This window comes from Ambystoma mexicanum, chromosome 6p (genome assembly GCF_040938575.1).
Source record: "Ambystoma mexicanum isolate Mex_15411 chromosome 6p, UKY_AmexF1_1, whole genome shotgun sequence".
NCBI lineage: Eukaryota > Metazoa > Chordata > Amphibia > Caudata > Ambystomatidae > Ambystoma > Ambystoma mexicanum.
Genome location: NC_090935.1, coordinates 929,683,691 through 929,700,959, shown reverse-complemented (window position 1 = coordinate 929,700,959; position 17,269 = coordinate 929,683,691).

The following is a 17,269-nucleotide window of genomic DNA, read 5'->3' as shown; positions in this document are numbered from 1 at the left end:
GTTGAAATAGGAAGTAAGGAGTTGAGACAACTAGAAAGCAGTTTCAAGGACAATGATAACATAATAAAGCCAGTGAATGACTAAGCCTATGTTGCTTGCAGAAACGAGATGATTGACTAGAGGCTCATGATCAACCATGCAGAGGCTGCGGAGCGATCCAATACACCTAGAGACACAGCTGCCTCAATATCGCTGATTATGATGAGATGCTCAGCTGCTGCAAGGAGTGCGATAGGAGAGGTAGGGGGTGAAGTGGAGGAGATGAGTAACCATAGATAATGTAATTTGTCTGAGAATGAAGCAGTTGGATTTTTTATAGAGGTGTTGTGAGGGATGATACTTGGGGAAAGTGTGAAAAGGGTGTGAAGAAAAGACCTTTGAGGACTGATAGAAAATGATTTTGTAAATTACTGGAGTTTTGATGTGATCAGAAAAGTAGATGCTCTTGGATTGATGCTTAGCTTGTTTGTAATGAGTGAGCTGGAATATGTTGTAGAGGTTGAAAACTAAAAGATAGAAAGTTATTTGGATGCTTTACTCCATGTCTTTTCAATGGCAAGTGCTGGGGTTTATAACAGAGATGTTTATTATTTTAGAAAAGGAGAGGTCGGATTATGAGATAGCACGTTCCTAGGAGTGTACAAAAGTGTGCCAATATATATTTTCCAAGTATTGTAAGGATTTTGATAGCTAGGGGGTGGGGTAGGAGAGGGGAAGGCAGAGCAATTAAGAAGTTGAACACATTGTCATCAGAACAGCCAGTAGTTTGAATTTGTTTGATGGTGGCAAGGTAAAATAAGTCTCGAGGCGTGACCTGCATAATGTGTAGGAACAGAAGCAATCTGCGTGGGACCCATGATTTTGAGTCTGCCTCTGAAGAAGGAAGCACCCTGATGAGAAATGAAGTCAGCCCAGACTTTGAAGTCAGCAACTGCAACAGCATTTGTATGGGTTATAATGAGATGGCCTATAACATCACAATTACGTCAGCAAAGGAGGGAGTTGAGCTGCCAAGGCAGAAGACACATATTATGAGCAGGTATTTTGAGGCAGGAACATGAGGAGAGAGAAAAAAAGATTTCACATGAGTTAAATCACGTGTATTCATTTCTTCTACCTTCAAGGAGCTAACCATGTCTTTGGCACTCACTGCCTGAATTTTGAAATTGAATAAAGGGTTTGATTTTCTTGATTACCAAATCCTTCTTGTAATTAACATTGCTAGTTCAAGCATGGGGCACTGATTGATTTTGTCTTATTTCTTACTGCCCTTCCCCCTTTTTTTCTGCATCATGAATCAATGATTCGATTCCTCCATGTTCGTTGTAAACTCCCTGTTTTAGAAAACAGTATTTTGCCATCTTCCTGAGTTGGTTCAGTTATTTGGACACATCCATTACATGTGCTTGTACCGAAAGGGCCCAAAACCAATTTGCATCCATTTAAGTGAACCCTATAGTGATCACCACTCAATCATAGATGATTCTACCATGTCCAGAAATATATGCCGGCATATTACCTATCTCTTATCACATCTCAAACATAGATCCTGCTGCTTTGCTGTGAACATCATACCAGTGTGCCATCAAAATGGCCCTCCTCTGTGAGTTCTCCCCTTAAACTATCCAAAATGGTGGATAATGTGGACATAATAAACTAATAGATAGAAACATTGGGCAATCCTATGGTGTAACTAGATAAAGATTTTGTAATAATGAAATCTAACGATTTTTTAGAGTAATTTGAGGTGCAGGTGAGATAGTCTCAACCTTGACATCTAGGTTGGCAAATGAAGAAAGAAAGGAAGTTGTTCCCAAATGTTGGGATCTCACGTCCCCTGCACACTATCCAATATCTGTATAAACAGATCCATTACTTAACCAAGGGTAATGTTAGATTGTGAGCAAGTAGGATAAGTATCCATTACTCCAAGTCCCTAACTTGAAAATGTAAACATGTTTTACATATAAACAGTTTCTAGAAACCAAATTTAAACCATGAAAAAGTTTAAACATGGTATAATCCAGTCAAAGAACCATTCAACAATGGTATTTACATCACAAGATATCTTCAGATTGTACTGTATACAAGTTGGCCCAACGCGTTTTGAGATTTCACTCTTCATCAGGGGCATATAACACCATTCCATAATATTTCTACAAAAAAGAAGATACATATATACATTTTAGTACCCAGTTAACAGTACAGTTGAATATCAGTAAAATAGATACATAATATCATGCAGTCATCAAATCCTATTCTTAAAGATCAAGACCTGGATTAGTGTGTTGGTCATGTTGGGTATTTTGTGGATATTTGTGGCTTTGCAGTATTTTCTTACCGCCAAAATACCTTTAGCAATAATCCCTCTCTGTATTCATATTGGGTCACACATGACAATAATACATTGCATTATTTCAGAATTCAGACCTATTTAGATGATATGCGCGGTAGTTTGCGTGGTTGGTTGGAATAGTGGTTGGTTTATTTGTGGCCCCAATATCCAACATCCCTTGTTTTTATCTAGATTGTTTTTGATCACTAGAGAGACCTCAGGCCTACATTTTAGGGATACCACATTTTCAGTGTTAGTGTTGTGTGCCACCATGGGCTATTGTGGTATTTTTGTGGTAATTTCCACTACCTTATATACGGTAGGGAACTATGTCCAGAGAGTCTCTCTTCCCGTTGACTCATGTACCTCCAACAGGCTATGCTACAAACAGTCACTCACAACTGTCCATACTGAATAGAATCATGCACACATCTGTTTTAAAATGACAATTGCACTGTTTAAAAATCTACCCACGTTTAAAACTTTTCCCATGCAAAATGAAAGAAAGAAATAATACACACTAGCTATCTGTTTTCAAATATTTTTGTATTATAGAAATTTCTTTTAAACACAGTTTAACTTTTTTTACAGAAATAAATGAAATGGTACAACATTATTTGTGATAAAATGAACAGAGAGCTGCGCGAATATATTCAATTGGTAACATTAAATATGCTGATAAGAGACTGAGACTCCCTCGAATACACTGACTGAACAGTTTTGCACACTTTCGCACAGCTCCCACTCGCTTCTGTAATTACCTTATCTGTTCAGCATGAGTTTTCTCCGGCTATTCTCTTTCTGAATTTGGCTCCCTTGAAAATCAACCCCAGTGAGAACAAGCGTCTGCCGTTCTCAAACCGGGGTTATTGCCTGGAACTCTCAGCTTTTGCAGCAGGAATGCCCCAGCCAGGAAACAGATCCTTCTCCCAGCTCTGCAAGATCTCGATGGTTCTCCCCCTCCCCTCAAGCTTCTCCAGCAAAGTTCTAATCACAGCCTCTAGCATGATACTTGCTATGATGCTGCTCCAATCAGAATCAATCATGTCATCTCCTCCCTCACTACACAATGGCTCACTTCTACAGTGGCAATTATAAAAAACTGATTTCCTGTTCCTTCGAGCTCTTTGCTTCCTGTAGTTATGTGGACAGAGCAGCAGAGAAAAAAAAATGAATGTGCGTTTAAAATTTCACTTTCAGAGTAGGCCTAATTCTGCAGTGGAGACACATTTTTATTAGTGGGTTATGTTAAATGAAGTTTTATTAGTCAGGTTAGTTATTAATAAGGTTAGTTATTAATTTCCAAATGTGTCTCTTGCAACATAGGCATTTCAGGTGAAAAATAGTGTGCATTTTGAATGTGCACATGTGTGCTTTTAACTGTAAAAATAGATTTGCATCTTATATGTAAAAATCGTTTTTGACTGAATAGCCTGTCTTTACTTATATGTCCATGTTACTCTGGCAACACATATAGCAATGCACCACACCCATGTGGTGGTGCTGCATCAAAAAAAAAAATGCTACCTGTGCAGTAGTGCTGTACTCTGTGCTGTAACACGCCAAATATCCTTACATACCCTCCTTTTGTTTTTAGAACTTGGCTACGATCCAAGCCAATTCCTAAAAACAACTTGTTATTTTTTTTCTTTTAAAATGCATGTGTATTGGGATATCTTTCTCTTCCTGTCGTAGCTACTAAAATCAGTAACATTTTCATTTTTACTGATAGCACAATCAACCATCCACCCATGATTAGCACCAGGACAGCCAAACCCATTATTGAGCGTTCCCCCCAGGTTCCCCAATTAAATCTTTCCACTTCTATTATCCCCAGATTACTAATTGTAATATTGTTTTTTCTCAAATTCATTTTTATAACATGTCTTTCTTTGTGATTCAATAAATATTCCACATCCGGATCTATTTGAAAAGTATCCCTTTCGAAAAAAATCGATATTTTCCACTTGGCTTTCCCAAACATCATTTGTTACATGAAACAATGTTAACCCCCCAATTGACACAATTGTATCCTTTGGAACCTGTAAATAAAAAACATTATATTTCACCTGTTTAACCACGTATGTTCCATGGTTTAAATGTACTACCGTCATGTTCTTTAAACAGGTGCTGACCAACCATTTACCTCTGACCATCTTAGTCTGTGCCAGTTCTTCACTCCCCATATTGCTAATAATCACTTCACATCCTTCTGATATATTTGGGTCAGATTTCAAACCACAAATAGCATCTGTGGCATCAGGAACAAACGGTTTACCTGGACACATATAATTTTGTTCTTTAAATTTGACACATGTTTCCAGGTTTGGTATTAAATAAACTTCAGGTTCCCATGACTGAAATGCCACCACTTCTGGAGTCTTAATCTTAATAAATTTGTCCTCTTGCCAAAATCCCACGTTGTGTACCCACTTCGTTTGATAAATAAGTTCAGGAGCTACATATGGGATGCATAGCAAAAATCCGATCTCTAGTCTTTCCAAGTCCACGTATAACGCCATTGCATTACCCATTTCAAATGCAATTTTTACCTGTATTATATCAATTTCCCTCCTGGTCAATCTTTCTATCATTTGACGAATAATATCCTGTGAAACAAAATACAAGGGGATATGTCCTTGAATCAATTGTGAAACTGCAGTTTGAACTTCTCTCATATAATTCGTTAATAGTCTATCAACAGGACTCATTATGTTCAATATTTCATTTAAAGTTCTGTCATGCTTAAGTATTATTTTAGTCTCCCGTTGCATCACATCTGCTTGTTCATTTAGAATGATTGCAGTTTCATTTATGAATCTTACTTGTTCATCCAGTCCCCCTCTAATCCCATCTAATGTTTTTTGTATTATTTCTAGGTCAATACTCAGTTGTTGCGCTTTAGTACTCAGTGTTCCTACCGGTAATAGAATTGGCTGTTCATATTGTGGTACCTATTATGGCTCCAACTATAGACATTACCTATGATATCGCGAGCATCACCGCACCTCTCTTTCCTCTCCACTTCTTAATGTCTGCTGAATTCACAAATGTTTTCTCCAACTGCATTAATATATCTCTTATTGACTGCTTAGTGTCCTCTTTTCTTATTTCCAGCCACTCTTTAGTCTGTTCAATCTTAATTCCGGTATTGTTCAAATGTTTTTCAATCAAAATCTCAGGATTCAATGGTATGTAGATATTTTGGAAAATCATCCTTCTATCACTCATGATGAATCCTGGTGCCTCTTCCACCGCGATTCCAGATGCTGGTCCAGGTTCAATGACAACCTGTGCTTCTGAATTCTTGAAGATCCCTCCAAATATCATCATCATTAACCATATCATCGGTATCATCTTCAATGCTGATCGCTTTGCAGCCTTGGTCTTCACCCCTCTTTGGGGCTTTCCCGGAATCCGTCCACGTGGGCTCCAGGACTCCATTGTCTCCCGTGACCTCCGGTATAAATAGTTAATGTTCTAAACCAAAATAGAAACGAAACAGATTAAGTATATTGCACAATACTAACTTCACCCTTTTTCCAAAAATAAAACATGCTTGGTAAAAACATTTCGTTTTTTTTTTTTTTTTTTTTCCTGAAATTAAACACAAGTTAAAAAGAAAACAAGCATATATAAAACAGCATTCAATATTTAATACATGTTCTCCCTGCACACCAACCATGAGCTTCCATTATATATATTTATTTATTTATTTATTTATTTACTTATTTATTTATTTACTTATTTTATATTATATATTTTTACATATATTACAGTGTTTGTGTGCCATTATAACAATCAACTTTTTAACTTCTCTGTCAATGCCTCCTGATTGTATCCATTTATTTTCTCTTTTTGTGTTCAAGGGACTTTATGTTGTATTGTGTGCATCAGTGGGTAGTAGCCCCAGGGCTTTCTGTTTCTACATGCTCAAGCCACCCGATCTCGTGTCTGGGATGGCATGGTTTGATCTGATTTACATGGACAAACTGCTCTATCGCCGTTTCACCTTCATTTTTCAAAATTTTATAAACCACAGGAGAGACCTTATCTATAATTCGAAATGGCCCCTGCCAGGCTGCTAGAAATTTAGAATTTTTCTGTTTACTTTTTCCAAAATGAAACTTGTACACCTGATCCCCTACACTGTATTCCTTTACTGATGTCTTTTTATCATAATAAGACTTTGCACTGTCAGCAGCTCTTTCCAGATTTCTCTGCACAAAAGCAAATGCATGTTGCAAATGCCTCCTCAGTTCATCAATATATTCATGAACTGTGGATGCACTCACAAGTGTTTGCTCATGTGTTCTGTATAGTAGGTGTTGTGGTAACACCATTTTCCTACCCGTCAAGACCTCATGGGGGCTAACACCTGTTGTTTTGGCAGGAGTTGATCTGATTGCCATCAAAACCAACGGTAAACGTAAATCCCAGCTGGAACCTGCTTCTGCCACGAATTTCTTTGAAATATCCACAACAGACGTATTGCTTCATTCAACTCCACCTGAAGAGGCCGCCCGATATGCAATATGTAGTTTTCTTTTCACACCCAGTATTTGCCATACCTTACTCATTAGAATACTTGTGAAATGACTTCCTCTGTCTGACTCAATTCTTTGTGGCAACCCAAACCTTGAGAACACATGGTTCACCAGCAATGTGGCTGCTGTTTGCGCACTACAATCTGGTGCAGGAATGCGATCAATCCACTTTGACATCAAACATACCACACTTAAAATATAACGGTTTCCTCTGCTCGACCTTTTTAAAGGCCCTACATAGTCTATTTGCAAATCTGAACATGGAAGAGTTAGGCCTCTTTTCATTAATGGGGCTCTATGCATTGGTGAAGCAGGTTTAAATTGGGCGCATACTAGACATCCTCTACTATATAATTCCACATCTTGGGACATATGTGGCCAGTAAGCATAATCTTTTAGTATTTTTAATGTTTTTTGTGAACCTCTATGGCCTGCAGTTATGGCATCATGTGCATGGTGTAGCATTAGCCCTCTGAATGAAAGGGGTACCACCCAGTGGGCCTCATTACGACCCTGGCGGAAATCGGAAAACGATGGCGGAAATGCAATACCGCCATCGAATAGCGCTCGGTGCGACTATGACCCGTCACCGCAAAGTACGAAGCCATTAGCGACACCGTAGTGAACGCCAACGCTAACAGCACCAAGTACGCGCGCGCGCACCATGCCAAACCGTAAATACCACCATGGCGCAAGGGTACGCGAATTCCGACCCTAGCGGACATGTACCTAACGCCATCAAGCATGGCGGAAAGCACCATTCCGCCATGGTGAGAAGTACGGCATCGCGAATCAACCGTAAACGGCCCCACTGAGTGCCTGTACACCGCACCCTGCCCACAAAGTACAACTCCCCGTAGGTGCAATGAAGTCACAATGCAACCAGTGAAATGTAGAAGTCACCCATGCATGCCAACGAACAAAAGAATCACAAGAGGGGCCAATGGGAGCTGCAGGGCACAGACGGCACGAATACAGAAGCCATTCCAATGGACATGACCACAGTCCCCCCCCAGAAACGCACGCAAACACAGGCACCTGGGACCAGCAATATTCCGAAAATCACATCATTCCACCAGTCCATCTGGCTGACCGGCATCTGTTACACAAAACCCAATCCCCCGCCCCTGAGCATGACAACATTCAAACAGTCACATTGGCAGCCCCCATCCCTGACCTCACTGGGCTTCATAGGCAAACGCGCCCAGCACAGTACCACGCAACTAAACTCCGAAGCTGGAACCCAATGCAGATCTCCTCACAATACATCGCTCCCCAAATAGGAATATGCCACATCACTCGCAAAGAAGAACGCTACACGGCCCATATCAGAATAGAAATTTAATGCACAACAAAATCACCAAGCCCATACAGCCATTAGGCCATGAACTCCAAAACACATATCACCATTTTGGGCTGCATCCGCAAGGAATGACCAGCTACTACTTGTGTGACGCCCTGTACCATCATGGTACACAGAGCCACATTCACGTACGAAAAGGCAACATGGAAGCGCACAGAACCGCAGGGCCGTCCCAATGGGGAGGCACTAGTCCAGCTGAAAGGCCGAAATGTTGCTCCGAGCCACTAGTACTGCGTAAGGGCATGTGGGCCATTGGCGATCGTCCCATAAGATCGTAATGCTGCTCCACTGATTAACACGAAGCAGCAGGTGTCGGGAGTAAAAGCCATCTGCTGGAGTGGCATACAGATGGCAGTGGCAAAAGGGGATGAGATACCTGTCAACCAAAAGAAAAGAAAAAGAACAGAATGGCCATCAGAACTACATTCGAACAACTCGCTTCAATGATCACACTAAATCCACAGCCATATGCATGCTTGCCCACTCCAAAGGATCATCACCACCCCAAAACCACTTGCGACTCATAAACATCTATATCGAGGTGTAAACACCATCACAAACGAGTGTACCTGTGCATGCGTCTGTCAAAACAGAATCCATCAGATGGGAATGTTAACGTGCATGGACACAAGTGTCTGAAGGCGCGTCGAGACAGGGAGGGCACAACAAGGCCAGATAGACGATGGTCCCACTATGGCAGCCCTGCATCACATAGCGCAGGGGAGGCGGATAGATTCCAAGAAGCCCTGTACATGGCAAACTCTGCATCAAATCACCTGCCCATGCATCCATTCATCATTCCCTCATCCCGGTATAAAAACGCCTGAATATTAACTCACATAACATTATGCAGCCTGCAAAATCCACAGTGCCCCAGCCCGTAATTCCAGTGTTGTGAAGTAACATGTATTTGGGAACGTCCGGCCTCATCGCCCACGTCGCTATTGCGCATCCCAAACTATTCATATCAATCATTGCTTCCTCGCCATGGCCCCTGTCTCAAGGACATTGAACAATAGAACGTTATATTTGCAGTCAGACCTGTGGGCATCTCCTCGCCGCTAGCTGAAAACCGAAAGCGCCGCCCTTCGAATTCCTCATTTGCAACATCACGTCGAAAAGGCATCTGTGGCCGTTTGAAATCACTAATTATTCCAACTAGTGCGGCTGTGTGTGAAAATGGCAACTGCCTTCACCCACAAATGGGACGCCCCGCCCGTCGTTGCAACTCGGTACAGTGATGCATGAGGGCCCACCGTTACTCGAGTACTACGTTCCACTGACCCATCACAAGTCTGTTCGCGACTGCAAAGATTGTATGTGAAACAATGGGACCATAGCCGAATGTACATATCAACAAATGTTACACGGCCATGGGGAACAAATACATGATTGCAATAGCAAGATGCCATTCCTCGAATTGCAGCGTCGTGTGCGGGACGTGCTCAGCCAAAGGGGAGATCAGCTTGCACAGGTGGAATGTATCACCACAGGTGGAGGCCATACAGCCTGAAAACACATAAATTGCACACCCAGTCTCCTCCCACAACCACACCCACTCCGAAATGCTAGCGGCAGGACTCGCGATGTTGGCCCTGGGGGACCTGATAGCACTGCAAGTACTCCAACTCCAAGAAGAAGACGAACACCAACTACAACCGGCGGCACGGAGGAGACGCAGGAGGAGGAGGAGGCCAAGGCAGGGCCATCAAGGGCCGCCAGCACAGCCACTACCACCACGCAGGCAGCCCGCAATCCCACGCCTCCGAGCACTTCCGTTCAACCTCACTGATGAGCAGATCCACACCCTCTACCGTTTGGACCGGGACACCATAGCCGCCATTGTGGACATGACACAGGCTGACCTTATCAGCATGATAGATAGCCCAACCGCCATCCCACCCCTACTGAAGGTGGTGTCTGTACTCCACTTCCTGGCCACAGGCACCTACCAGCACACAGTCGGACAGTTGCATGGCATTTCTCAGCCACTGTTCTCACGGACACTATTGCAAGTGCTCGATGCCCTCCTGCAGCACGCAGACGACTACATCTCTCTACCACGCTCGGAGCAGGAAATTACCAACACAAAAGTGGGATTCCATGCACTTGCCGGCATACCGGGTTGCATTGGTGCCATCGACTGCACCCATGTGGAATTGGTCGTCCCACATGCCATGGAGGCCCAGTACCGCAACCGAAAACAATTCCATTCCCTGAATGTACAAATGGTGTGTGACTCCAACAGGATCATTACACATTGTTGTGCCAGATTCCCTGGATCAAGCCATGATTCTATGGTCTTGAGGAACTCTACTATACCAGGCTACATGGAGCGACACGCAGGGAACAGATCCTGGCTACTCAGTGAGTCTCATTTCATGCATGATGATGTGGGGTATGTGATGCGGCAATGACCTGGCAGGAAGGGGGCGGGGGGTGTGCGTACGTACCAATGGCATTCCACATCATACGTTTATCGTCCACATACAGGTGATGCTGGGTATCCACTGAAGAGATGGCTCCTCACACCAGTCCGGAACCCACGGGACCAGCATGAGGAGGACTACAACCATGCCCACCAACGTACCCGTGTAGTCATTGAACAGGCATTCGGCCTACTGAAGACTCGTTTCCGCTGCCTCAGCAGGTCTGGCGGGGCACTCCTGTACCGACATGAGAAGGTTGCAAAGATGGTCATGGCATGTGTCATGCTCCACAACATGTGCGTACGTAGAAATGTGCCCATGCCCCCTGACGCAGAACTGCAAGCACCTGATGATGGTCATGATGAGGGTGGGGATGTGGCAGCACCTCAAGGAGTCTGCGAGGCACCGGAGGGCCGTGACATTCGTCAGCATCTCATTGATGCATGCTTCTAGCACTCACGCCTGGTGGCTGATACATGGACACGGGACTCGTGGCACTGTGTGTGTCTGGTACATGCACAATATGGACTGTACGCCTATGATGGCCTTGTACACAAAGAACATTGTCCACACATCTCATTGGTTGATCGTGCACTGTTTATGGCATATGTGATTTCATGTTGAACACCCTATCGACCCGCCACCCAAGTGAGCCCAACACACCCCCTCCACCCTCCTACCTCCCCCCCGAACACCAGTGTCCAAAGATGCTCATTGTCAGTGGGCTGTCGCTATTGCAAGCCCCCTCTGCGGGTATCAGGGGCACCCCTGCCTGTGGAGCGCAGGTTCCTCCCAGATCTACGTTGGGGGCTGCCCTGGACGGAACTTGCAACGGATGAAGTCTCTGCCTGCTCACGTCCATGCATGTCCCTAAGGGTTTGTGAGAGCTCAGTGAGCACACGACGCACTGCGGCAAGTTCGGCACATACGTCTTTGGACGTCGCATGCAGTTCCCCCCTCAGGCTCTCGGTGCTTCTCTCCATTTGTACTCTCAGGCTCTCGGTGCTGCTCTCCATTTGTACTCTCAGGCTCTCGGTGCTACTCTCCATTTGTGCCCTTAGTGTCTCTGTACTTCTCTCCATTTCTGCCCTAAGTGTCTCAGTTGATGTTTCTATGTCTGCCTTAGTGCCCCCACATCCATCGGCATGGTCCTTGAGGAGTGTGGCCAGTTGCTGCTGTTGCACGAGTAACTGGTCGAGGGACTGTTGCCTCTGCTGGGCCATGGCCATTTGCGGGGGTGTCACAGAGGGGCTGTTGACCTCATGTTGCCTTGCCACAGGGCTTGTGGGGGATGGCCAGTCGTCGTCTTGTGGGTGCCCCTGCGTGGTATCCTCATGTTGTACGGGATGGGACAGACAGGGGGATTGGGACAGGTCATGGATGGATCTGACTTCGACATCCCCGTCTTCTGTGTCGGAGCATGCTGCCATCAATGGGGTGTCACCTATGGTGCTGCTGCCACCAGAGGCAGTGCCTTCTGTGGCATCCGTTGGGGGGACCGGTGGTGGTGGTGTTGTGGGCATGCTGGCTGCTGGGGTGCCTGTTGATGTTCCCTCCTCTGTGCTGCCACCTGATATGTGCTGCTGCCGTCTTGATGCGTGCAGCTGAGGTGGAGGGTCTTTGGTGGCCGTTGGTCTTGGCCCTCTTTGCAGGTGTGCTGGTAGGGGTGTCCTGATGCTCGTCGTTTGGATCGGACCCTGTGGTGGAGTAAAGGAGGGCGAGGGTTATTGATGGGTCTGTGGGTATTGGAATGGCATTGTATCACATGCATTGGGGTGGTTCCTGAGGATGATTTGGGTCGGGGCCTTGGAGGTGCTTTCATTTGTGTGTGGAGTGAGGGTGCAGTTGTTTGGCAGCCTGCAGTTAGGGTGTGCCTGCAGCACGTGTAGTGGGTCTTTTAGGGGTTTTTAATTATTCATGTATTTATTGTGAGTTTTAAAGTGCGCGATCAGGCCGATGTGTGTGGACGTTCTCCTGGACATGTGTTTCTGTTGCACTATGTGGACACATGGCACTTCACATGATTGGACATTGTGGATTTAGCATTGTTTTATCTGGCCCACCTACCTGAATCTTCAGATGTCTGCACTCCTTTCTCCATCCCTCCGACTCCCTCTATGCTCTCCATTCCGATGGTGGAGGCACAGATTTCTTCCCAGGGGGTCAACTTGATGGGTGATTCAGGTCCTCCCCCGGTGGCTGTGGCAATGTTGCGGTTGGCAGAGAGTATGCTGCGGACGCGTATCCGCAGGTCGTCCCATCGCTTTCTGCATTGCTGTGGGTTGCGGGGTGCGGTCCCCACCGCACTTACACGCTGTGCCACCAGAGCCCATATGGCCTTCTTGTTCGCAAGTGCCGTCCTGGTCATTTGCGTGGAGAAGACGACGGCAGCATTCTCCTGGAGGGTCTCTGTGAGCACGGTGAGTTCCTCACGGGAGAAGTGGACCTGCCGCTTGCGGTCGCACGCTTTCTTCGCTACTTTTCCCATTTTTCTTGGTTTCGCTAGGGTGGATGACGGGTTGGGGTGTGTCTCAGGGTGGTGTTTTTAATGGTTGTGTGGTTTTTGTGGTTTTATAGGTGTACGGCGGGATGTTTCCCCTTCCGGGCCCATGTTTTTACTTCCGTTTCCGTATATTTACGGTCACCGTACTTTCCGGTAGGCGCACACTGCGGTGTCCGCTGTGATGGGTGGCGGTATTGCACCTAGGGCGCCGTACGGCGGCGGTGTGGGCCGTTTTGGGGTCATTTCCGCCATCGCGGACTTTGCACTTCCGCCATGCCGTGGTGCTCGTGCCCGATGGGTCGGAATGGGCCGCACTTTGCTCCTTCGTGCAATGGCGGAAACGCTATTTACGCTGTGGCGGTCCGGTCAGTCACTTTCCGCCAGGGTCGTAATGAGGGCCACTGTATTTGTCCTGTTATGGACTCTCTAATCATGAGTCCATCCTGTAATTTAATTCGTGTTTTGTTCTTTAATAGCACCCTCAACTCTTCTTTTCCCATACAATCATTTTCTGTTAAAGGATTTCTGTTCAGGATCTATCAAATGATTATAATAGATTCCCAAAATTCGATCATTCTTTTGTGCCTCAATCAAATCTTGGTCTGGCGTGTCATGACTCCACTGTACCACTGGTTGATCTACCTCCTTTGGTGCTTTAGAACGTGTTACTGCATCAATTTGTATTTCACCCATTAAATAATCAATAGGTAGCAATTCTCCCATCACAGCCCCAATCTTAGGCAGGTGGTCTGCCTTATCATTTCCCTCCTTATCCTCTCCTGGTGTTTTTAAATGCCCACGAATTTTTCTCCAGTATATTGTTACATTATTCTCTGACACCAATTTGTCTATGCCTTGTATCCTTTTTCCATGTTTAAGTGGCTTTTTGTTGTATGTAACCATGCCTCTTGCTTTCCAACCAGGCAAATACTCCACAAAGCTATTCCGTGCATAGTCAGAATCAGTCACCAGGACAATTTCACTGAACTTTTTATCAACTGCAGTAGCAATTGCTTTATAAATGGCTGCCAATTCCGCCACCTGACTGCTCCTAGCTCCAATCCTCATCCCTATACTGGGGACGCCTTCAGATTTCAACCAGACATTTCCTATTCCTGCCACTAATTGTTTATTACTGTCATTTTCAATGTGAAAAGCACAACCATCCACATATACAATTGGCAAATCCTTGCATGTTTTTTCATCAAAAGCTTTGTGTGGTGATTGTTCAAATTCCTGCAAACTAGTTTCCACTTCCATTTCATTTGGTATTTGTTCAGCTGCGCAGTCATGTAAGTCAGCTAACCCTTGAGCAATTGGGTTCTTTTTATTTTGTCCATATCTCACTTCTACAGGAAAACCTTGTAATGCCAGCGTCCATGAAGTGATTCTGGACTGCGCTAGATTACCTGATCTAATTCTTTTACTCTCTAAAAATTGCAAAGGTTGATGATTTGTTTCAATAATCACCTTTTCTCCCTGAACAATGGGGCGGAAATGTTGTAGCGCCCACACAGTGGTTAATAGGGCCTTTTCACATTCATTAAATTTCATTTCAACTTGGGAAAATGCCTTACTTGCATATGCAATGGTTTTGTGATTCAAATCGTGTTTTTGTGATAATACTGCTGACATACAATGTTCAGAAAAACCTATTTCTATAAAGAAATCCCTGCCCTTTATGGGATATGCTAAACATGGTGCCTTTACAAGACAATCCTTTAATTTAGCCACTGCATCAGACTGCTCTTTTTCCCATTTCCAGGGAGTATTCAGTTTAAGCAGTTTAGTCAATGGTTGAGTGATTTCTGCATGATTTTCAATGAACTTTCTGTTATAGCCTGTCATCCCTAATAAACCTTTTACTCCTTTCACATTTTTAGGATCTTTTAATCTTTGTATGGCCTCTATTTTCTTCTTTTGTGGATTTATCCCATGTTCAGTCACTTCATGCCCTAGAAAGTTCACTTTTTTCTTGCACAATTGTGCTTTTTGCAAAGATACTTTGGCGCCTGCTTTCTGCAATTGGCCAGGCACATGTCTTATTTCATCAAAATGGCTTTTCAGGCTTTCATTTTTTATCAGGACATCGTCCACGTAAACTATTGTTCCTCTTTCCGCTGCATCCGGCATGGCCTTTCTCAAAAATATGCCAAATTCACTCCCACTATTGATGTACCCGAACAGAGCTCTAAGCCAGGCGTATTGAGTCCTGTCAAATATAAAGGAAAATAAATTCTGTATCTCCTCTGCCAATGGCACGCACCAATATCCAGAGGTGAGATCTAATGTGGTAAATACTTTTGAACCATGTACCTGAGCTAGGCCCTGATCAATGAATGGCAGTGGCCATCTAGATACTGGTACTCTTTTATTTAACTCTCTCAGTCTGCACATAGCCGCCATTGACCATTTGGCTTCAACACACCTAAAATAGGTGTATTGGATGTGCTATGAATGGGCCTGATGATTCCCCGCGATTCCAAATTTTTAATAATTTCTGCCAATGATTCTAAACATGCCATCGGTAGTCTATACTGGCGTACAAACACTGGACTTCTGCTACACCCTTCTGGTAGTGTGGCCACATGTAAATCAGTTAAACCACAATCATAAGCATCTTTTGCAAATACATCCTTAAACTCCATAAATATCTCCCTCAGATTGTTCCTATCCTCATTGCTGTCACACGCATCCGCTAAGGAGATCCGCTCTTCTACCATTTTGGAAAATTCTGGAAAATCTTCTGGTAAGGGAATCTCGGCGCTTTCCTCTAACTGTGTGGCTGTGTCTTTTTGTAAAGCTGCCACTTTTAAATATGTTGGCATATCAGCTTCCACTTCAATGGGCTGATTTTCTGTTTCATTTTCATTTAAATTAAATATTATGCAATCCTCTTGATGGCAGCACACTGTCTCATTTGAATCATAAGGATACACAGAATGAATTTTAAATATTCCTTTGGGCTGAGAGTCCAGGTTTTCTGGCAACTCACCCTTGGCATCTACATACTTTTCAGGGATATTTCCAATCACCATGTTATTTAAATCTGCCGTATAATGTGATTTTTGTATGGCCATTCCTAATGGGGAGTTTTCCTCTAAATGAATATCATGACAACCTTTATTATTTACCATAATTTTTACAGATCCTTCACCAATATCTACCAATGGAATGTATTCATAATACAGGCCTTGCTGTTTTATGGATTCATTCAGGCATACACATGCATCAGAGTCTTTCATCTGCTGTCCATGTTTGCATTTCAGTGTTATTGCAAACTGTTTTGTAAATGCTGGAATAATAGTATATTTCCTCATTTGTAATTCGATTGCATAAGGAACCAGTTGTGCACAATGATAAGCCCTTCTTTTGTCTTCAAATTCAGGTGCCGGACCACCTAGGCGTGACCATATTTTTTGATTAAGGAAATCTAACACCATACACATTCTGTGCATGATGTCATTGCCCATGTAAAATTCATTTTGTGCTCCACTCACTATCCATACATTATGGTAAATTGTTTTCTGCCCAATGCTAATTTTAAGCATGCATCTGCCTGCAATTCGGTTTTCAAAGTCTGGACTGTCCAACCCAGAAACATATTGGTTTGTAATCCTAAATTTCGGGATTTCTTCCCTCTCCATTATTTTTTGCAACAATTTCTCATTAATGAAACTCCTTTCATGTCCAAGCACTAAAGTGGCTTTTATTGTTTTAAAATAGTCATTTATACCAACATGAACCCATGGTTGCTCATCTTCCATGTGTATTTCTGCCAGAGTGGTAATGTGTTTTTCTGAATCTGTTTTAGGAGCAATGTTCTGTTTGCATGTTTTCTCTTTTAAATAAAAACGTAATGTGTGCTCATCTATGGCAGTCTGCCAATTTTTCCTTGGGTCCAAGTATATTTGTACAGGTAGTTTTTCATTGTTGCTCTGCATTTTGTCTTGACACATTAATATAACAGTGACACTAGGTATGCAACTATTCTGGAGATATACCTCCACAGCATCATTTGTTTTGGCAACGGTGTGACATTCATTTATGTTGCTGTTTTGTGATTTTAGTTTCTTAGGCCTCAATGTTTTT